The 24,520-nt window shown below is 37.2% G+C and overlaps 1 protein-coding gene and 1 pseudogene across 5 annotated transcripts in view; one reads left to right on the top strand and one right to left on the bottom strand.

Moving 5' to 3' along the window:
• Window positions 1-24,520, bottom strand: part of GALNT13 (polypeptide N-acetylgalactosaminyltransferase 13) — a 554,292-nt gene that overhangs the window by 486,133 nt on the left and 43,639 nt on the right. The gene's annotated exons all lie outside the window — the stretch shown is intronic.
• Window positions 11,495-13,146, top strand: LOC112865948 (60 kDa heat shock protein, mitochondrial pseudogene; annotated as a pseudogene).

Genomic DNA, 24,520 nt, shown 5'->3' with positions numbered 1-24,520 from the left:
AAATCTTGGTGAGCTTTCCTATCAACCCATTAAAAATAACACACACAACTTAGTCACTCTGGATTTCTTAACTCATTTAATCTTTCTCCTTTGTACCTCTTACCCCCAAACATATATAAAAAATTTAGTTTTTAAATTTGTTTATTGTCTGTCCCTCCTTATTAAATAGTAAGTTATATGAGAACAAGAATTCATATTTCTTATATACCCCCATTCTCCCTCAAATATTTTTATGTTTTTAGAACTCCAGCACTGGCTGTTATGGGCTGAATTTTGCCAAGCCAGAATTTGTATGTGAAGTCCTAATCTCCAAGATTTTAGAATGTGACTGTATTTGGAGATACAGTCTTTTAAAAGGTAATTAAGGTAAAATGAGGTCATATGCATTGTCCCTAATCCAAATCATCCTTACAAGAAGAGGCGATTAGGACACAGAGGAAAGACCATGTGAAGACAGAGAAGGCAGCCACCTATATGCCACAGAGAAAGACCTCAGAATGAAATCAGATCTGCTAACACACTGATTTTGGACTTCTACAATCTGTGAGAGAATAAATTGCTGTGTGTAAGCAACCCAATCTGTGATACTTTGTTATGGCAGCCTTATCAATGATACCCAGGTTAAAAATCCAACTCTTCCCTATTCCACTCCTAACATGCAAATAGACGAACATCACCAGAAAGAACCTCCTCAGAATATGCTGCCTGTTCTCATTTTAACTCTATAAACTCACGTCACACTACAAGTAGACTCTCTGTGCTTTGCTGCAATCCTGCAACAGTTCCTACTCAAATCAATCTCCACCTTGCTTGCCTTCCTCAGACGGCCATCTCCACACTTTTTCCTCTTAGCTTATCATTACACTTCTACACTTAGCAGAGAAGATATAAACAATAAGAAGGGTATTTTGCCTACTGCCATGTTGAATTTATAAATTTTCTTGTTCCTATTTACTGCCAACCCTAAATCTGCAAGTCCCAGGGCTAGAACAGATGACTGTCCTTTTAGGAGGGCAACACCCTCTGCTCTCACATAGGGTTTCACTGATTGCACTTGTCTCTTCTGCATCGTTTTTTCTTCTTTAATAAGTCAACGTTACCAATACGAAGATGATACATGAATAATACTCTTAAACTAATTTGACCCCACATCCCTCTTCAGTGATTCTTCCAGCACCCTGCTTACCTTTGAAGCAAAACTTCTGGAAAGAATTATGTATAGTCACCGTCTATACATCCCATATCCCTAACCTCCTATTCTCTCTTAAACCCAAAAGGTTTTAGCCCCTGCAACTATATGGAAACCTTATTTGATATAGTCAGTGCAATGGTCAAATCCAATGGTCAATCCTCAAGCACCATTTTACATAACTCCTAAGCAGCATTTGACATAGCGTGGTCAAAAACCTTGTGCTCTTTTTTGTAAATCTTCTTCTTTATGTCCAGGTGTAGAATTTAATGATTCATCACTTGCATACAATACCCAGTGCTGATCACAAGTGCCCGCCTTAACATCCATCACCTGTTTAACCCATCCCTTGCCCATGTCCCCTTCAGTAACCATCAGTTTGTTCTCTATAGTTAAAAGTCAGCTTCTTGGTTTGCCTCTTTTATTTCCCCTTATGTTCATTTGTTTTCTTTCTTAAATTCCACATATGAATGAAATCATATAGTATTTGCCTTTCTCTGATTTATTTTGCTTAGCATAATACTCTGTAGCTCCATCCACATCATTACAAATGGCAAGATTTGTACACATACCACAATTTTTATCCAATCATCGCTCTTTCCATAACTTGGCTAATGTTGATAATGCTGCTACAAACATTGAGATGAATGTATCCCTTCAAATTAGTATTTTTGTATCCTTTGGGTAAATACCTAGTAGAGTAATTGCTGGATTGTAGGGTAGTACTATTTTTAACTTTTTGAGGAACCACCATACTGCTTTCCAGAGTGGCTGCACCAGTTTGCAATCCCACCAACAGTATAAGAGGGTTCCCCTTTCTCCAAATCCTTGACAACACTTGTTTCCCATGGAACTCTCTCTCTTTTCTTTTTTTTTAATTTCTTATTTGATCATGCAGCAAATTCCATTGGCTCTGCTTTCAGACTTGACTCACTTCTTACCAATTCCACTGTTGCCACCAAGCCACCACTCCTAACTCCCTTTTAAAAATACAGCTTTATTGAGATAGAGCGAATAGACAATATAATTCACTAATTTAAAGTGTACAATGCAATGGCTTGTAGTACAGTCACAGAGCTATGCGCAATTGTAGAACACTTCTGTTACCCCAAAAGAAAACAGTTCCCCTTTTCTATAATCTCCTAATGTTCTCATGGACTCTAGCCCTAGGTAACCACTAATCTAATTTCTGTCTATGTACAGTTATCCATTCTGAACAGCTCTGTTTGAATACGGCGGTGTTTGATACAGACACCTAAGTTACTAACCTACCCAAGTCACAGCCCTACCTGGTCTCAGGTTACAGTGTTGCTGTCTTAGTCCATTCAGCCACCTATGGCCACACCACTGTGGCCCACAAAACTAAACTGGGTCATGTTTTCTTATTTTCAGGCCATCTGCAGTCTGACAATGGTATGTCTTTTGTCACAAAGGCCACCCAAAAATGGAATGATAATCATGGTATCGGATGGATTTTCTACACTTCCTACCATTCAAAGTTTTTTGCTGACTGTTGCAATGATGTCCTCAAAAAATGACCGAAAAAAAGATACCTAACCAACCTTCTAATCAACTCCCGGTCCACCCACCTGAGCAAGGCAGTTGGCTTACTAAATTTGGCCTTTCCCCAAAAAGGGGTCTTTTATTGACCACCTACTAATGAAAGGGGTAGGAAATTCCGTAAAACCATTCTGAAAATACGGGATTCCACCCAGTCCATGGCGCATTTTTTTTTTTTTTTTTTTTTTGGCCGTAGTAAGAACCCCAAGCCAGCCTGACTAGTATACCTTTAGGTAACAGCCCAGACAAAAGGGGACTAGAGTATTCAAATTTAATTCTGGGTCATCTTCCTCTTGATCAACATGGTGCCAGAGCATAGGGCAAGAAGCTCTTGGTTGTGTATACTGCTAACTGAATGCCCTTACAGTGGCGCATGTGAGCCAACATGAAGGGAATCTGTAATTTCGTAAAAATACCTTCTTCCTTTTTACATTTACCTCTTCCATATGAAAGGTCTGGATCAGAGTAGGAGATAATTGAAAACAGAGATGCAGCTATATTTATTGAGCTAAGACACACCAAATTTCATGGCTTTCAAGGGAGATTAACAACCTTGACACCTGGGGAGAAAACAGATTGCATTCCAAGAGATGGAGGAAAGGGGTGGGGACAGTTCACGTTCTCCATGTCACCTCAATCCAGCCTCAGAGCCTGGCAAAAATAATCACATGGCCTGCTCGAGTGAACCAGCTCTTGTGGCTGGCAGTCTGACTGCTATTACATTTGTCACCTAAACCTCGATAATTTCTCAAGAGTAGAACTGATATATAGTCTTTTGTAGGTTTGAATTTTAATATAAGCATGTATTACTTTCGGCATAAAACTATTAACCTAGTTAGAAAAATTTAAGTATTTCTTTAATTTATCCTACAGTTACAATTGAGTGCCTACACAGATGCAGTCAATGTGCTTGGCATGAAAGATAAAAGATATAGAAAGACATAAGCCTTGCCTTCTGGTTTGGGACCCAGTAGGGGAGTCACAGAAGACTATTGGAGTAGAGATAAGAACGGAGATATGTGAAACATTAGGAATGATTCCAATATGTGAAACTCTTTTTAATGTAGTTATTATATGCAATTATTAATGTGAGACAATGCAGCAAAAAAAAAATGGAATTATTGAGCATAGAGAGATTGAAAGAAGAGTGAAACTCTATATAGAATATTTATAAGGCAGATGCCACTTGTTAAGACAGTCTGTTACACACTGGTCTTTTTAGTCATGGTTGGGTATAGGAATATACATTTTATGAAAATGTTACAAATGTCAAAACCTAAAATATATCTTAATGAGACTTAACAAGCAATAGATTATCATTAAAACATAATGAAATTAAGTCTTCATAAAGAAAGCTTGTAAAAAGTATATATGACCTTCAAAAAGATAATGAAATTCAATAGTTTTAAAAAGTGTATTCGTCAACCTAAAAATTGTTCATCATTTATTTGTTTCATGTATTTAATGACAGCTCAGTATTCATCTTATAAAATGGCATACCAGTAGTTTAACCTTGTTCATTAATAGTTACCAAGAGGGAAAAACAGGAATCCAAAATGTTCAACTGGATATAAAACCTAGAGATTTAAGACAACAGTAGAGCATTTAGACAGTTCCCAGCAGACATCTGCCAGTGAGCTGGCCATCTTCTGCCATAAATCACATGATTAAAAAGAAAATAAATGTTTCCACTGAGATATCAAACCATTAGAAAACCTTAACCTCAGCTTCCTAGCTGGCCTTAAGGCTTTTCAATTCTTCATAACCAAAGGTGTAAGGAATGAATTACAAGTGTTCCTTATTTGAAATGGGGAGCATACAGAGGCTATTTCTTCTCTAGGCTTTCTTTCCAAAACAGAGGCATTTATTTGTAGAATATAATGAAAAATAATATTAAATTATCTTTAAATTTATATCAGAATCACTCTGCTCCAGCTGGCAATTAGTGGGATACAAAAAAAAAGGGGGAAGTCAAAGAAAAGCCCAGAACTCTAGGGCACAAAAGGACCCTAGCAGCACAAAGGAAAAGAGATTTGATCACGGAAAACTCTAGAAAATTGGTTAGAGCTTTCTGAAATTTTACCTTAGAGCTGCATAAATGTAAATAAGATTTTATTTGCCTGCTTGAATATTTTAATATAGTGAATTTTTAAGCGTAATTGATATGTGAAAGAAATGCCCACTCTTTCCAAAAATAACAGGTAAAATATTCAGTCCTCCACTCCAAGGGAAAAAAAAAAGCCCACTGTAATAAAGCTACCATATACTTAGTTATTACTTTGATTTGCAACTTCAGTTTATGTTTTTTTTTATTTCCTGCAAGCTTCCTGGCAAAGTTATTAATCATAAATTAAGGGCTTTAAAAGACAGGCAATTAGAGGGAAGACATAAATAAAGAATTAAAAATCAGAATATTTATTAATTAGTCTCCAATTAATTAACAGTAAAGTAAAATTAGTAGATACCCAAAGAATGAAAATTCGTATTCGTATCAGCAAAGCAATCTTGTCTTATCAAATTGCTGAAGAGTGTAACTTGTTAATCAATATAAAAGAATCTAATATAATGGAGTATATAATCCAATAACAGAAAACACAGAAGTATTATAAATTAAGGAAATTTCCCAAAAACACATGAGAAAGGGAAAGATATAACTTTTTTCAAGATATAAAAGTTGGGCAGAGATTACCATTAATGTACAAGCAAATGAACAAGCAGACCAAAAACAAAGCAACATTTTCCTTGTCTTTGGGGAAAACTACCTATTAATTCAATTAAGGATTGTGCTAACTGGATGGCCAACTCATCTTTGACAAAGCAGGAAAGAACATCCAATGGAAAAAAGACAGTCTCTTTAACAAATGGTGCTGGGAGAACTGGACAGCAACATGCAGAAGGTTGAAACTAGACCACTTTCTCACACCATTCACAAAAATAAACTCAAAATGGATAAAGGACCTGAATGTGAGACAGGAAACCATCAAAACCTTAGAGGAGAAAGCAGGAAAAGACCTCTCTGACCTCAGCCGTAGCAATCTCTTACTCGACACATCCCCAAAGGCAAGGGAATTAAAAGCAAAAGTGAATTACTGGGACCTTATGAAGATAAAAAGCTTCTGCACAGCAAAGGAAACAACCAACAAAACTAAAAGGCAACCAACGGAATGGGAAAAGATATTTGCAAATGACATATCGGACAAAGGGCTAGTATCCAAAATCTAGAAAGAGCTCACCAAACTCCACACCCGAAAAGCAAATAACCCAGTGAAGAAATGGGCAGAAAACATGAATAGACACTTCTCTAAAGAAGACATCCGGATGGCCAACAGGCACATGAAAAGATGTTCAGCATCGCTCCTTATCAGGGAAATACAAATCAAAACCACACTCAGGTATCACCTCACGCCAGTCAGAGTGGCCAAAATGAACAAATCAGGAGACTATAGATGCTGGAGAGGATGTGGAGAAACGGGAACCCTCTTGCACTGTTGGTGGGAATGCAAATTGGTGCAGCCGCTCTGGAAAGCAGTGTGGAGGTTCCTCAGAAAATTAAAAATAGACCTACCCTATGACCCAGCAATAGCACTGCTAGGAATTTATCCAAGGGACACAGGAGTACTGATGCATAGGGGCACTTGTACCCCAATGTTCATAGCAGCACTCTCAACAATAGCCAAATTATGGAAAGAGCCTAAATGTCCATCAACTGATGAATGGATAAAGAAATTGTGGTTTATATACACAATGGAGTACTACGTGGCAATGAGAAAAAATGAAATATGGCCTTTTGTAGCAACATGGATGGAACTGGAGAGTGTGATGCTAAGTGAAATAAGCCATACAGAGAAAGACAGATACCATATGGTTTCACTCTTATGTGGATCCTGAGAAACTTAAGAGAAACCCATGGGGGAGGGGAACAAAAAAAAAAAAAGAGAGGTTAGAGTGGGAGAGAGCCAAAGCATAAGAGACTGTTGAGAACTGAGAACAAACTGAGGGTTGATGGGGGGTGAGAGGGAGGAGAGGGTGGGTGATGGGTACTGAGGAGGGCACCTTTTGGGATGAGCACTGGGTGTTGTATGGAAACCAATTTGACAATAAATTTCATATATAAATAAAAAATATATATATAAAAAAAAAATAATCATATACTTTGAACCAATAATTTCTGAACTGGAAAACTCTCTTTAAAAGCCCTATAGGAGAGAAAACGCTTTTTACAGGGAGATAGTATCACATCATTGTTTATTAAAAGGAGTTCAAAATAGATACGTAACTAATTGACAGAATATTATGCTGCTGTTAGAAACTTATGCAATTTTGTAATAACATGAAAAAAGCTTCTATGATACTTGTAAAATTCAACAATTTAACATACACACTTGCTTATAGACTATAGTCACAACTATTTTTTTTTTTACCTTTTTCTTACAAAAGTACTGGAAAGAACAGAGGCGAATGTGTGGATTTTTTTTCATTCCTCGTATTATTTTTACTAGTTTTCAAATTATCCAGAAATAGTATATATTAACTGAATGATGGCAAATATATGTTTTGCCTGAAAGTAAGAGAATTACCACATAATAGTGATAAAATATAAAATTCTTAGTGATGTGATATTTGTGCATACGTATACGTGAGTGTATGAGCACACACGGAGCTATGATGAAATGTAACACATAGAGAGAACAGACCCAGAGGACTGTCAAAAGAATTTCACAAAAGACAGTAAGTGAGAAGGAAAAGGAGGGCAGAACTCCCTATTAAAATTAAGCCTGATTTAAGCATTCTGTTTCCAGATTTCTCTTTTTTGTTTCCAAAACTGTCTACTGTTACAGAATCTATGTGACTTTGGAAAGATAAAAGTTAGTCCCCACATAAAATTCTATTAAAACTCTACATTCCTTTCAAGAAACTTGCTAACTTTCCAAACCTGAGTCTCATGCAGGACTCAGGAACTATCTTTTTTTGGTTGCATTTGTGGTTTTTATTCCAAATAAATACCTTCCCAAAACCATCAGGACCAGTATTTAAAAGCAATGATTGAAATTGGGGAAGACTACTCATTTCTTTTGTTTTTTTCTTTTCAAATTTTTATTTAAATTCTAGTTAATTAACATACAGTGGAATATTGGTTTCAGGAGTAGAATTCAGTGGTCAATCACTTATGTACAATACCCAGTGCTCATCATAATAAGTGCCCTCCTTAGTACCCATCAGCCATCTAGCCCATTTCCCACCCACATCCCTCCATCAACCTTCAGTATGTTTTCTATCTTACAGAGCCTTTCATGGTTTGTTTCCCTCTCTCTTTTTCTCCATCCCATATGTTCATCTGTTTTGTTTCTTAAATTCCACATTTGAGTGAAATCAAATGGTATTTCCCTTTCTATGACTTATTTCACCTAGCATAATACACTCTACAACTACATCTGGAAATGGTAAGATTTCATTCTTTGTGATGGCTAATATTCCAATGTGTACATATACCACACATTCTTTATCAATTCCTCAGTTGAAGGACATTTGGGCTCTTTCCATAGTTTGCCTATTGTTGACAGTGTTTCTGTAAACATTGGGGTGCATGTATCCTTTCAAATCTGTATTTTTGTATTCTTTGGGAAAATACCTAGTAGTAAAATCATTGCATTGTAGGGTAGTGCTATTTTTAACTTTCTGAGGAAACTCCATACTATTGTCCAGAGTGGTTGCACCAGTTTGCATTCCCGACACCAGTGCAAGAGGGTTTCTCCGAATCCCACCAACACCTTCTGTTTCCTGTGTTGTTAATTTTAGCCATTCTGATAGGAATGAGGTGGTATCTCATCGTGGTTTTGATTTTTAGTTCCCTGATGACGAGTGATATTTAGCATCTTTTCATATGTCTGTCAGCCATGTGTATGTCTTCTTTAGAAAAGTGTCTACACATGTCTTCTGCCCTTTTTATAACTGGATTCTTTGTTTTTGGGGTGTTGAGTTTGAGAAATTCTTTATAGATTTTGGATACTAACCCTTTATCAGATATGTCATTTGCAAATGTCTTCTCCCATTCCATAGGCTACCTTTCAGTTTTGTTGATTGTTTGCTTCGCTGTGCAGAAGCTTTTTATCTTGATGAGGTCCCAATAGTTCATTTTTGCTTTTGTTTCCCTTGCCTCTAAAGATGTGCCTAGTAAGAAGTTGCTGCAGCCAAGGTGAGAGAGGTTGCTGCTTGTGTCCTCCTCTGAGGATTTTGATGGTTTCCTGAAGAAGACTACTCACTTCTAATCACTCTCACTGTTGCAACCTATATTTCCTCAAATTCAACTAAGAAGAAACAACATGAATGAATTTTATGTTGCTCATGTAAGGAAACTTTAATATATTAAAGACATACCTACTTGAGCTCCAAAAGGCTCTTCCCTTCTATATGATTTAGATTAAAATGGCATGCTAAATAAAGTGCCTGAGAACTACAGTGATTGCTGCTACAGAAAAATGTGGTCTCCATCAATAGTATCCTGTAATCTGAAAAAAATCATTATTGAGTTAATGACAGAATGATTAGATTCAAAAAGCAAATTACCACGAGCAAAAACTCCCTGTTAAAAGCAAGCACCCATATTATTTGTTTCCACTGAGACAAAAAAAAATGTAAAAGATGTACTGTACAACAAATATAATCTATCCTATGGTCTGTTTTTAAATGTCTAATCTAAAAATGCTATTTTAAATGACCTTAATTCTCATTTTAATGCAATAATTAAATAATACTAAGTCTCTAGGTCACCAAAAACTGTATGTCCATTTATCACTTTGTGCCAGTCATTGTCAATTAAATCAACTTCTGGAAACAATTTTTCTTTCAGAATTATTTACCAGAAATGAGCTATGTGGAATATGGTGGGAGGCTGGAGAACAGTAGGGGGCAGGAGAGAAATGATTACCACCCTACTTAATTTTGCCTCAATTGTTAGATATCTATTCTAGAAATAAGATTTTTGTAGTTTACAATATTGCAGTGAGAAACAATGAGTTATTAATGGACAATTTTTCTTATTACAGTTTATTTGTGAGCCAAAGTTCAAATTCTAAAAGCAAATAGTTCATAAATTTTCTGCAAAGGTTTTATAGTTTTATAGCTCAAATAGCAAAAGTATAATGCTTCAATATCAGTAACATCTGGTTCGCCCATGGGAAGATTATACTTTATGTGGCTGGATGGTTATAATGTTTTCTTTTGATTTTGATAATCCTAGTAAATACATTCTAACCACTGATTGACATCCAAACAAATCAGTGCGTGTGCTCCATTACGACATGTCTTATCTATTAATTTCTGTGAAATGAAACATTGTTCAAACTGAGAAAGAAAATGCTAGTATGATTCCTCTGCTGCAAAAAAAAAAAAAAAAAAATGCAATCAGTATAAAGATGCTCAGATGTCCCACATTCATTCAGAGCTCCACCCCAGCGCAGAACAGTAATCAACATTTTATTTTTCTTTTTGGTCCACATTTCTGGCAGATACCTACAAAGGCAGCAATCTGAATCAATGAAGCCTATTACTGATGCATTGGATCTTTTTCTTTATGTCATTTTTAATTCCTGGTTTTTCCCACTCTTCTCATTTTATTCAATTATATTTTTCTTTGATCATATTTAAATCTTATTTCTCTTCACCATATTTTTAGATTCATTTTTCACTCATCTCATTTCTTCTCCATAGTCTCCTCTTTTTTTTTTTTTTTAACTTATAAAAATCACCTAACCAGGAATTTTCACTTCAATTTGAAATCGGCTCTGCGGGATATATCATCAGATGTTTCTTCCATTCTTTCCCCAACTTTCCAGTTCTTGTCTTCCTCTTCTGTGGAGATGACACCATCTCCCCTGGCTATCCCAAAGTTCCCCCATCATCTCCACTTGCCATTTTACAGAAACTCCTTTTCTCTTATTCCAGGCCTGACTGTATATTCTCAGTTCCTTCTTCAAACCAAACCAAAATGGTAATTTTAACACCTAAGAAAGACTGTGTTTATAGTCATGGGCCAATCAAGCGCGAGTACTGAGATGCTGAAATAACAGCACAGGTATCACAACAATAAATATTTGTACCAAAGAGACAGAAATACATAAAGTGTTGGGGTGTTTTGTTTTATTTCTTTTTCTCTAAACTTCATCACAATATAGTATGGTTAGGAGTATTACACAGACTTTGATTTAAGTCCTCACCTCCACCACCGTTTCATTTGGAGATACTGCAGAGATTAATTTGCCCAGGCTAACCCCAGTTGTTCCCATGTTTACAAAATGGCAATAAGAACAATACCCGCTTGTAAGGGCATGGTAAAGTTACGTACATAGAGTGAGAATCAGAGGCAATGGGACACAGTAACTAATCAGTACATGTTAGCTATCACTATTATTGTGATCGATATTATGAACAAAATAATTTGTTAATACAACTCAAAAAGAGAGAAGCATTTAAGATTTATTCAAATAGAAGCTATTTATTTCTCTCATTTGGCAAAGTGAAGTACCTATATGCTTCCAACGCTTTGCTAGATGTGGGACAACTTACTTCACTGAGCTTATAATACAGCAATTCCAGATAAAATCAAAGACCTGTTCAAGATTAAGATTTCTGGGGCCAACACCACTGTTAAGAGTATTGATGCCTTGACTCACTTCCAGTGGCCTGCCTCACGGCCCACGGGCTTTGCTGTTGCCCCGCAGAACTGCTTCCATTACAGTCCTTCACCAAATGAGGCCAGTGTCCACAACACTGGCTCCTCATCTCACTCAGGGCTATGCCAAAGACGTAAAATTTGGTGTGAATGCCCAAGCTTCAAGGTGTAGACCTTTTACCAGATGTTGTAGCCATTGCTGTGGGGCCAAAGGGAAGAACAGTGATTACTCAACAGAGTTGGGGAAATCCCAGAGTAAAAAAAGATGGTGTGACTGTTGCAAAGTCCATTGATTTAAAAGGTAAATATAAAAATACTGGTGCTAAATTTGTTCAGGATTTTGCCGATAACACAATTGAAGAGGCTGGAGGTGGCACTACTGCTGCTAGTGTCCTGGCACGCTCTATTGCCAAAGAAGTCTTCGAGAAGATTAGCAAAGGTGCTAATCCTATGGAAATCAGGAGAGGTGTCATGTCAGCTGTTAATGCTGTAATTGCTAAACTAAGAAGCAGTCTAAATCCGTGAACACCCCTGAAGAAATTGCTCAGATTGCTATGATTTCTGCAAATGGAGACAAAGGAATCGGCAACATCGTTTCTGATGCAATGAAAAGGTTTGGAAGAAAGGGTGTTATTATAGTAACGGATGGAAAAACACTAAAGGATGAATTAGAAATTACTGAAGGCATGAAGTTTGATCGAGGTTATATTTCTCTAAACTTTGTTAGTACATAAAAAGGCCAGAAATGTAAATTCTAAGATGCCTATGTTGTATTGAGCAAAAAGAAAATTTCCAATGTTCAGTCCATCGTACCTGCTCTTGAAATTGCCAACGCTCATCATAAGCCTTTGGTCATAAAATGCTGAAGATGTTAATGAAGAAGCTCTGAGGATACGGGTTTTGAATAAGCTAAAAGTTGGTCTTCAGGTTGTAGCAAGTCAAAGTTTCAGGTTTTGGTGACAATAGAAAGAACCAGCTTAAAGATGTGGCTGTTGCTAGTGATGGTGCAGTGTTGGGAGAAGAAGGATTGCCTCTAAACCTTAAAGATGTTCATCCTCACAACTTAGGAAAATTAGGAGAGGTCATCATGATGAAAGATGACAAGGCTCACAATAAAAAATGTATTCAAGAAATCACTGAGCAGTTAGATAGCACAACTAGTGAATATGAAAAGGAAGAACTGAGTGAATATCTGACAAAACTCTCAGATGGAGCAGGTGTGCTGAAGGTTGGTGAGACAAATGATGTTGAAGCGAGTGGAAAGAAGGAATTACAGATGCCCTCAATGCTACACGAGCTGCTGTTGAAGAAGGCACTGTTCTGGGAGAGGGTTGTGCCCTGCTTCAGTGCATTCCAGCCTTGGATTCCATAACTCCAGCTAACGAAGATCAGAAAATTGGTACAGACATTATTAAGAGAATACTCAAAATTCCCACAATGACCATTTCTGAAAATGCAGGTGTTGAAGGACCATTGATAGTTGTGAAAACTACGCAAAAGTTCCTCAGAAGTTGGTTATAATGCTATGCATGGAGATTTTGTGAATACGGTTGAAAAAGGAATCGCTGATCCAACTACGGTTGTTAAAACTGCTTTACTGAAGGCTGCTGCGGTGGCCTCTCAGTTCAGTACAGCAGAAGTTGTGGTCACCAGAATTCCTAAAGAGAAGGATCCTGGAATGGGCAGAATGGGTGGAAGGGGAGGTGGTGTGGGAGGTGGCATGTTCTAATTCCTAGAATAGTGCTTTACCATTATGAATGAACTGTGAGAGGGCACTCAAGGCAGAGGCCCTCAACAATAACTTCAAAAAAGTGAGATGAAGGAAATGACCGGAGAAAAGGCTCACTGTTATTTAAGAAAATCACTATAACCCTCAGTTACTGGTTTCAGTTGACAACAATGTAATGGTTTACCGCAGTCATTGTCCATGCTTCTGGATAATTTATTTTATATTTTTGAATAAAAAGACATTTGTACATTCCCAATAACCGAGTGTCAGAGCTATGTACCAATGCACCGCTTTCAACTTAAATCACTGAGGCATTTTTACTACCATTCTGTTAAAAGCAGGATTTTGGTGCTTGCCATCACCCCATCACCAGATGAAAAGTTAAGAAACAGCCTTTCTGTAGAGAGTAAGAATAATTGTGTACAAAGTAGAGAAATATCCAATTATGTGACAACTTTTCTGTAAAAAAAAATATTTAAAGTTTTAAGAGTACTGATTTTATTTTTATTTTGTTCTTTATGCATTTCATCGCTTTTTTTATACTTTGAAAAACTAAGTTTACTATAAAAAAAATAGGAGTATGCATAAATTTGCTGGTAGACTGATGATCCAAAGGCTCCTGCGGGACACACAGGTGGAGCTGCCAAGGCAGGTGAGTATAAGAAACGAATTTCAGGAGAGGGAAAGCTGGGGAGTCAGCAAACCGGTGTTAACTAAAGCCATGGAAGTTGGACAAATGTGTTCAGTGAGAGTGTGAGTGTGAGGGGAAGAAAAAAGAGGGTGCCACAAAGAACCTTCTAGAGTACCAATTTAAAAGAAAGGTAAGCCCACAGGTAGGAATGGGCAAGGGCTATCCGGGGAAGAAAGAAAAACAAAAACAGGAGCACACAACATTGTAAATTCCAACAGAAAGAATGTTTTAAAAGAGAGGAAGTGATCAATGGTACAAAGTTATGCCAAGAGATCAAAAACATATGTTCTCTAGACACCCCCAAGAACTAATTTTTGTGGCCTTAGAAAGAACAATTTCAGACAAACAGAAAAGGCAAGTGCCCGGTATGTTCTGGCGTGAGTGGAGGATGCAGATTTAAGACTGAGAATATACATATTCTGGGAAACGTCTAGCTATGAGTAGAGACAAGAGTTCCCGGGTAGGTGAAAGTGGACTTGGAATAAAGGGAGGATTTGTGCACGGATGCAGGTTTGTTTATAAGGGGAACGATCCTTTGACATGTCTAATGCCAATGGGAAGAAATCAGGAAATCAGGGGAGAGGAAGAAGGCTAAAGATGCAGAAGAAAGAAAATACTTCGAGTCAGGGCTTTTAGAACATACACAGGTACAAGATCCAGAACATGCGTGAAGGCTTTGGCTTAAAGAGGAAGAAGCATCAGAAGGGAAGAATGAAAGAATGTGTGGGTAGTGGTAAATTAGCAGGAGCTTTCTGGCTCACGGAGGCTGTTTTCCCTGTATGTCAGCAGTTAAGAAAGAAGAAAGGAGAGTAGAGCATAGTAAAGTAGAAAAGCTTTTATATAAAACTGAGGAGAATGGGGGAGCCTGGGTGGCTCAGTTGTTTAAGTGTCCGACTTCAGTTCAGGTCACGATCTCAGGGTTTGTGAGTTCCAGCCCCCTGTTGGGCTCTGTGCTGACAGCTCTGAGCCCGGAGCCTGCTTTGGATTCTGTCTCCCTCTCTCTCTGACCCTCCCCCACTCGCGCTCTCTCTGTCTCTCTCTCTCAAAAGTAAATAAACTTAAAAAAAGAGAACTGTGGAGAATGGAAGACAAATTTCTGGAAAAATACATAAAAGTTGCATCTCAGAGTGGAGGGCTCAGCTGAGGTCATCATCCCAGATTTTTGCCCCATCTCCTTGGTTGGCAGCACCTCCTCTGACGCCCTCCCAGAGGACTTCGGCACGCCTCCGTCGCTCTTCCTTTTTACTTTTACCTTCCAAGAAGAGGATTAACTCCAGGTGGTGAGGATTTCATGTTGTATTTTCCATCTTTTTTAAAGAAAGTATATCAATTTAAAAGTGAGATTGTTTTCAGCATGACCAAATCAGATATAATACTGTCTGATTCAAATCTCAATGAACTTTTAGTCAGCATGGCTTGAATGTGCTGAAAATGACTTAATGATGATGCATCTTACCAAACCTTTGCACTCATACCTGTAGACACAGCGAGGGAAGAAAACACAGCGAAGGAAGTAGAAACCCCAAGAATTTCACTCTAAACTAGCTGCATGTTGCTAGGAAAAATATCGTTTGTGGTCATGACCAATATGTATAAATGTTCAAGTGGCACTCTTGATTTTTCTGTCTCCCTCCTCCTTTCCTCTCCTTCAGCTGGACCCTTCTGTTTCCAAGATACCTTCTAGTCTGAGTCTTTGCTGCTCAATTGGGTGTCTCCAGTACTGACTGAGGTTGCCTGGCAACATGACCACTAGAACATTCACCAGCCTGTGTGGCAGCTCTATTTTTTGGTTCGCAGGTGGGGGATTTGGATAGAACTGTATGAGGTTTCCGCTTTGCAATTCTGTTTGATTTCAGTGAGCATCTAATGAAGTTTATTATTTACAATATCATTATTATAGTTTATTGCATTATTCAGCATTGTACAGAGGTTTTTATTTGTCATCATAATTGTTAATACTTCCAGCAAATTTATAAGATTGGAACTGTGCTTCAAAATACTTAATTACTTTTTGGAGGCTTATTAGCATAAAGACAAAATTTTTTTTTAATATTAAAAACCAAAAGGTTATTGACAGGGAGAGAAGTACGGGCAACTTCTTGGGGATTGGTTCTATATCTTGGTCTGGGTAGTAGTAACACAAGTGTGTAGCTAGGTAAAAAGTACAGATATACCAATCTGTATACTTAATATTAGTGCACTTTGCACACTTTAATATACATACGGCATTTTTTGAGAGTTTTAAAAAGTAGTGACAAGATGAATAAATATACATACGCATATAGAAACAGAAGCTATATAAGCTTGATAACATTTTAGTTTGGGAATAAAAATAATCCCCAGGCTTTTATCACGGAACATAGTATCTTCTTAAAGACTGGGCATCGCTACTGCATTTAATCACTTTAACAATAGAGACTATTTGGCCATATGGCAACCATGCTTTAACTAATAACTTGCTATTTATAGAAAAGGAGCTTTAACTGTCAATTCAGATGGGCAAATTGAGGAGAGCAGACAGCACTAATAGCCACACACTGCAAAAGATTTGCTATTTGCTTCAGCCACACTGGAACGAAGCGGAATGCCTCAGATACAAAGATCACGTCCAGAAATTTATCTCAAGAAGACACTTCATGCACAAAGTCATAGATATGCCTTGCTAGTCTGGTTTCTGAAGTGTCTAAGACCAATAACATCCTACAACGTAATGTGTACAGAAAAATAGATTTGCAAAATGTAACATAAAGTTAAAAAGAGAGGTCTGGGGCACCTGGGTGGCTCAGTCAGCCGAGCATCGGACTCTTGATTTTGGCTCAGGTCATGATCTCACACTTTCCTGGGTTGGGGTCCTGTGTTAGGCTCTGTGCTGGTAGCAGGGAGCCTGCTTGAGATTCTTTCCCTCTCTCTCTGCCTCTCCCCTGCTCACACTCTCTGGTTCTCTCTCAAAAGAAATAAATAAACTTAACAAAATAATGAAAAGTAAAATAAAACAGAAGTCCTTAGTCACTTTATTTCCTTGCATTTTATTTATAACATTTTATTGTACAATCTCCATGTTACAGAATGTGGGCATTTTTCTGTTCTTTACCCACTGGACTTTCTAAAGACCTTAACATTGAGGGGCCTCCTGGATGGCTCAGTTGGTTAAGCCTCAAACTTCAGCTCAGGTCATGATTTCATGGTTCATGGGTTTGAGCCCCTCATTGGGCTCAGTGCTGACAGCTGGAGCCTGGAGCCTGCTTCAGATTCTGTGTCTCCCTCTCTGCCCTTCCCCTGCTCATTCTCTCTCATTCTCTCTCTCCCTCTCTCTCTCTCTCTCTCTCTCTCAAAAATAAATAAACATTAAAAAATTTTTAAAGAGTTTAGCATTGAAATTATGCAATTTTTCAAAGTACTTTCACACTGTTCTTATTTCATTTGCTCCTCATCATGCCCTTAATATATATTGCCCATTTTATAAATGAGCAATCTAAGGCACAGAGAATTTAAGTGACTTTCCCAAAGTGACACACTTTCTCTAAGCAAGCAATCTCCACAACCAGAACTGGAAGCCAGTTTTCTAAATACAACACCATGTTGTTGTTCAGTTAATACCTATTTTTCATTTCAGAACTGGCAAAACTTCACAACAAAGCCAGTTCCTGTAAAAATTCAACTTTGATTCGAGGAATTAAGTCTTTATCATTTTATTTGATGATCTTTAGGATGTTTCTTTTGACAAGAGGCTATGTCTGGGGCAAGGAGAACTGCATAGAATCATGGTGTTTTAAAGCTGTCACATAGGTGGTGGAGGTCAGTTCAGCTACCTAACTGCTTTGTCAGCTGACAAAACTGATGTCCAGAGGGTTAGAATGACTTTCACAAGTTTCATAACTTTTAATGTTAGAATTCAAACCGGAAGTCATCTTATCCGTCTCTTGGTTCGACATTACATAAAGTGCTGCTATCAGAAACCTAAATTTTGAGCAATATTTCACTATGGTTCAAAGTATAAAAATGATATATTTAAAGGGCAGAAATGGAGACTCTCAATCCCATCTAAAAGATAAAGCTTCATCCAAGAAAAACAAGGTAAATTGCCTTCCTGCCCTATCAATCAGTATTAGGCTTGGATAAACTCTGTCCTCCCTTAAATAACTGAATCTAATGTTAATATAAGATGAGTAATATAAAACATACTATTTATTGATCCTTTCCTATGTGACAGACCCTTTGCATATATTATCATATTCTATCCTCACCAAAATGTTTTAAGATACTAATTATCATACCCCCTTACAACTGAGAAAGTAGAACAAGTTAGGATAAGAACCTTGGCTCAAGGTCACATAACTAGCAATTTGCAGAGCTGAGATCAGAACCCAGAGATCAACATCTCTGTTTTATGATAGAATCTGTGCATTTTAACGCACATCATCCTGCTTCAGAAATTAGATTACCAGAATGCATTTTGCCCATCTTCTAATTGTGAGTGAGATTGCTAAGAGCCCACCAAATAGCTATCATCGTCTCCCCTACTAGGGACATATTCAGAGCCATTGTGTGTGCAGCAAAACTACTATACACATCAGCTACTTTTGCAACAAAGAGTAATGATGCTTAGGTAGAAAATATTGGGTAGAGTTTACACAGAATTTCCTTGAAGAAAGCTAAATCAGCTGGTAGCATGCCCCTTTGCTATTGCAGTATTTTTTTTTTCCATTCTTGCTGCATAGAATACAAATACAACTGATGGCTGTGCTCCAGTAATCATGTTAAACCACTGGAAAACCCTTGAGGATGAAGTCATATGACCAAGATGGTAGAATAGGACTACAGAAGGAGACTAGATTCTCTAATGAACAAGGTACCACAATCCCAGCTCCACAATGCCAGTGGCCAGAGTTCCTTTTGCAGGAAAAAACTTGAACTTCACCTTATTTAAAACAATGAAATCTTGTTACACATAATCTGTTGAGCTTCAATTGCTCACAAAACAGTGATAGCAACAACTCACTTTTGTGTGGAAATGCTACTGAAGATAGCATTAATTTGAGATTTCTGGCTCCAGTAATTGCCGACTAAGTAATGTAAAGGAAAAAACTCATCTTGCTTTGGAACACTTGAAAAGTTGAGTTAAAATATATGTGAAAAAAATGCAGTTTTTCTTCTAATACTTTGAAAGTTGAAAGCCACCAGAGAATATTGCTCTTAGCCTAACAGTAAGAAAAGGCCAGATAATCTACAAAATAATAACTTTTCTTGAGCTCATAAGGGAGCTGGAGTTGCAAGGCAAAGAGATTAACCAAATTTCAAAGGGTAACAGTCATTCTGAGGAGAGACAGGACATATGAGCCTTTTTACCTTTGATAGAACATGAGAGGAACAGGTGCTCATTATGAAAGAAGGTAAGAAGAAAATAGCTAAAATTGTAACAAATACTTGAAGGCCAGAATGGGTCACCAGAACAATATAGACACCCTGGGATCACCCAGACACAAAGGAATATGCATTCATGTGTAAGCATTTTTTTTTTTTTTTTCAGACGTCCACCAGCTGCTTAGCAGAAAGACTGAGGTCAAGGCAGGAGACCAGAAAAAGCACTTTGGTGTCACAAAAACACAAAATCTTTTCTGATTCCCCAGACCCTTCTCTAATGCAAAGCAAAACTTAGCCTTTTAGGACACAAAGCAGAGATCTGCTACCACTGGGGGAAGAACAGGAACCTCTTCCACCAAAGAACCCCACAGAGACAAGTAAAAGTTTGGGCGGGCACCATGGGAGGAATGGGCAGGAATGCGGAAAGAGCCATTCTCCTAAGTTCCAGATGCGCAAGGCATGTCTAAGGTTAAGACTGGAGGAAAGGAACCCGGGACCCTTCTGCACCCACCAGGAGCACTATTCTTGGTAACAAGCAATAGCGCTCTGCCACTTGGGAGTACAAGGGTGCAACAAGAACTTTGCTATGGAAGCATGGGACACATCCTAAAAGAGGGAAGGGTAGAGAACAAATAAGAAATCCTCTGGCACTCTAGGTCCCACAGTAAGCCCAAGAAAGCAGCAGCTCTGCTTCTGGAATGTGACATCTGTGAAAAAAACAATCAATCAATATAAATCATCAGATTAACAAAGTAAAAACAGAAAAATTGGGTGCCTGGGTGGCTCAGTCGATTGAGCATCCGACTTCGGCTCAGGTCATGATTTTCCAGTCTGTGGGTTAGAGCCCCATGTGGGGCTCTGTGCTGACAGCTCTCAGAGCCTGGAGCCTACTTCAGATTCTGTATCTCTTTCTCTTTCTGCCCCTCCCTGGCTCATGCTCTGTTTCTCTATCTCTCAAAAATAAATAAACATTAAAAAAATTTTTAAATGATTTGATAATCTCAATAGATACAAAGGAAGCATTTGATAAAATTCAAAACCCAGTTATGATTAAAAATCCCAGCAAAACAAGAGAAAAATAAATTTCTCTATCTAATGTATGATATTTATCAAAAATTAGTACAGTAAACAGCATTCTTAACAGTAAATTGGTGACAGTATTGCCTTTGACTCGGGAATAAGAGCAGAATGTCCACTCTTCCCACTTCTTTCATTCAGCATTGCTCTGGACATTGCAGCCAATTGAATAAAATATGAAAAAGAAAAGTGTAAAGCTTGAAAAGTATTAAATAATATTATCTGTGATCAGAGAACACATAGCTCTTTATATAGAAAATCCAAAAGAACCTATTTAAAATATTAGAATTAATAAGTGAGTTTATGATCTGCTGCAGGCAAGCTCAATATTTAAAACAAATTCTATTAAAGGAACAAAAAGAAAATAAGGTTTTAAAATTAGATAATATATAAGAATATCTGACTGCATAAAACATCTAGGACAAATTAACTACAAAGTATAAGACATATATGATTGAGACAAATTAAAAAGACCTAAACAAATGAAGTATATATACTGATTTAAAAAGTCAATCAGATTTAAAAAGTCAATATTTTAAGCATACTAATTTAATGTTCACAGATTTAAAAAGTCAATATTTTAAGCATACTAATTCTTTAAAAATATACTTAACAATAGATTGAATGCAATTCCAACTAAAATCCCAACAATTATTTTTTGTGTGTCAAACTTGACAGAATAATTCTAAAATTTGTATGAAATAAGGCAAGGTCAAGAACCCTGGAATAAAAACATAGTGAGGGAACTTGTTTTAATAGATAATATAAATAATTTAAAAATGACAATAGTTAAAATAGTGGCTTAATTAGAAAGAAGAAATTAATAGCCCAAATAAAAGTAATAGTAGGCCCCCAAAACACAGACATATACAGCACTTAATTTATGATAAAGATGGCATTTGAGAGCAGTGGGCAAAGAGAGGAATTTTCAGCATGATTCTGTAACAACTGGATATCCAGCTGGAAGAAAAAATAGGACTTGACTTCTACCTCAAACCAGCCACAAAAATAAATTTAAAGGAAATGATCTAAATGTAAAGAGGCAAAAATATAATTATAATTAAAATTAGAAACTTTTCCTCATCAAAAACTCCATTAAGAAATTGAGAAAGTTGGGGCATCTGGGTGGCTCAACCTGTTAAGCACCCAACTCTTAATTTCAATTCAGGTTGTAATCTCACAATTCATGAGAGCTGTCAGCACAGAGCCTGCTTGGGATTCTCTCCCTCCCTCTCTACCTCCTTCCTTTTCTCTGTCTCTTTCTCTCTCTCTCTCTCCCTGCCCCCCCCAAATAAATAAGTTAACTTTAAATAAAAGAAAAAAGACATTGAAAAAGCAAGTCACAGAGAAGAAAAGGTATTTGCAATATGTAATTGAAAGGGGACTCAATTCAAATACAATTAACTTCTGCATATTAACAATAAAAAAAATCAACACACTAGAAAAGTAGGCAAGACACTTGAACAGGCAACTTACAGACAATAATATCTATATGGCAATTAAACCCATAACAAAACCACATTTACAATAGGGAAATGTAAACTCTGTTCTCATCAGAATGGCTACAACTAAAAAGACCATACCAAGCATGGATACAGATGAAACAAAGGGAACTCTCGTACACTACTGACTACAATGTAATTAGTGTAACTACTTTGGAAAACTGTTTAACAGTATCTACTAAAATTGAAAAGTTGTATTCGATATAACTGAGCAATTTCATCACTAACAGTAATGCATGGATATGTACAGCAAAACATATTTAAAAGAATGTTCATAGCAGCACTATTCATAACTGCCCAAACCCAGAAATAGCTCAAATGTCCATCAACAATACATGGATAATTACTCTGTAGTATTTTTCTACAATGGCACACTACCTAGCAATGAAAATTAATGAATCACACAAAAACATTAATGAAACTTAGATATATAAATTCAGGAATGCATGTTGTATGACTTACATATATAGATTTAAAAAATCAAGCTAAACTAACATTTTGTATTTAGGGATGCATGATAAAATGTTAAAACTGCAATGGACAAGCAAGGAAGTGATCACGAAAGTCATGAAAAAGTTATCCTTATGGAATTGATGGAAGAGGAGTAATGTTTAGAGGCAAAACAACAGGATTTTTGAGATGCAGAAAATATTCTATTTCTTTTTTTGTAAGTTTATTTATTTACTTTGAGAGAGAGAGAGAGAGAGAACATCTGTGAGCAGGGGAGGGGCAGAGAGAGAGGGAGGGAGAGAATCCCAAGCAGGCTCCATGCTGTCAGTGCACAGCCTGAAAAAAGAGGCTCCATCTCACAAATGGTGAGATCATGACCTGAGTTGAAATCAAGATTCAGACACTTAACTGACTGAGCCCCCTGGGTGTTCCAGAAAATGTTCTATTTCTTGATCTGCACAATGAAGTTACATGGGTCTTTGCTTGTAAAGTTCATTGTTTTGTGCTCGTAATGCATAAAAATTCACAGTAAACACATGCAAAATGTCAATAATTGTGGAATTAAATCTTATAAATTTAAAATTATGATAAATGAGATAGAGTTCCATGAACATAAGTAACATATATTGAGAATTTACTATGTGTCAGGCACCACTGTAAGTGCTTTATCTTTTTTTTGTTGTTTTTAAATTTTTTAAGTTTATTTATTTATTTTGAGAGACACAGTGATGGCACTAGTAGGAGATGGCCAGAGGCGGGGCGGGGCGGGGAGAGGGGGAGAGAGAGAGAGAGAGAGAGAGAGAGAGAGAGAGAGAGAGAGAATCCCAAGCAATCTCTGTGCTGCCATCACAGAGCCCAATGCAGGGCTTGAACCCATGAACCATGAGATCATGACCTGAGCCAAAACCAAGAGCCAGACACTTAACCGACTGAGCCACCCAAGGGTCCCTGTAGGTGCTTTACCTTATTTAACTTTCACAATTATTCAGAAAACATACTACTTCTCCTATCACATTTCAAAGGTGAAGAAACTGAGGCCAGAGAGCTTACATACTTGACACACGAAAAGTCACACAGCTAAGGTCGCATAGCTAAAATCTCACATTACAAAAGTCACATGGCTAAAGACGCCTCATTCTGGGATCTGAACCCATGCAACGGTATGGTTCTGGAGGCCAGGCTTTTAAGCAGCATATTATGCTACTTCTCCAATATAGGAAAAGAGAGATACTCTCTATGTTGGGTGTTAGTTTTTTTCCCTTGTCAAAATTATTGTTTAGTATGATGGTAAACTAACTCTAAAATATTGGTCTTTCATGCACCCAAGATATTTAATCTTTAATTTAGCACTCTATCCTTGTTTCAGTTTAAGCTCTGCTAAGGAAGGAAGACAAATCATATTAAGATGACATATTTACTATTCTAATTTATAATTGAGCAATATCATAAATTACACTGTTCCTGTTGCCCAGCATAGGAATGAATGTATCTAAAAGATTCATCACTAACCATAAGGGATACTTCTCCCTAAAAGTCAGAAGATGTTTCTCCCTACCCCAAAGACTTAACTGAAGAAGGGGCAAACCCTGAAGAAAAACAAAACAAAACAAAACAAAATAAAACAAAATAAACAAACAAATAACAACTATTTATGTGACTATTGGTAACATCATTTTCCAGTTCATTCAACCTGGAAAACTCAGTTATTTTTTACAGAAATGATGTGCAGTGGTTACAGATTCTGGAGCTTGACTCAACACGTTCAAGTGTCACCGTGGCTATTCTCTAGCTATTTAACCAACAACAATTTACTTGGCTAAATTCTGCCTCAGTTTTCTCTTGTGCAAAATGGGGATGACATCAGTATCTACCTCTCAGAGTTGTCTGATATAAAATTAAATGACAAATATAAGTTATTTAAAACAGAGTCTGTTACACAGCAAATACCACACAAGGGATTCTGGTTATTACTACTGCCTGTCCCCATCTCCTTCAAAGCCTCACCTCCATCTAGTCCTTGTCTCCATTCCCACTGCTGCTACCTCAGGTCTTACCCTCCACTCTTATTCTTATACTGCTCTATTTTCCTAAAATTTGTTATCTTATCTACAAGTCTTCCAACTGGAATCCATTGTGAAGACACCACCAGGCTAGTATTCAAATAGAAATTTTTGTTCACATGATTGGCCTTCCCAAAATATTCTTTGTTTTTTTTTTCTATTGCCTACCAATTAAATTCAAAGTTCTAAATGTGTTTATCACTATTTCCTACAGCCTAGCCCCAGCCTTAATT

This window comes from Puma concolor, chromosome C1 (assembly GCF_028749965.1).
Source record: "Puma concolor isolate L17-30 chromosome C1, mPumCon1.1.hap2, whole genome shotgun sequence".
Lineage (NCBI taxonomy): Eukaryota > Metazoa > Chordata > Mammalia > Carnivora > Felidae > Puma > Puma concolor.
Note: the sequence above shows the minus strand (reverse complement) of the source record. Positions and strands in the feature narration are given on the sequence as shown.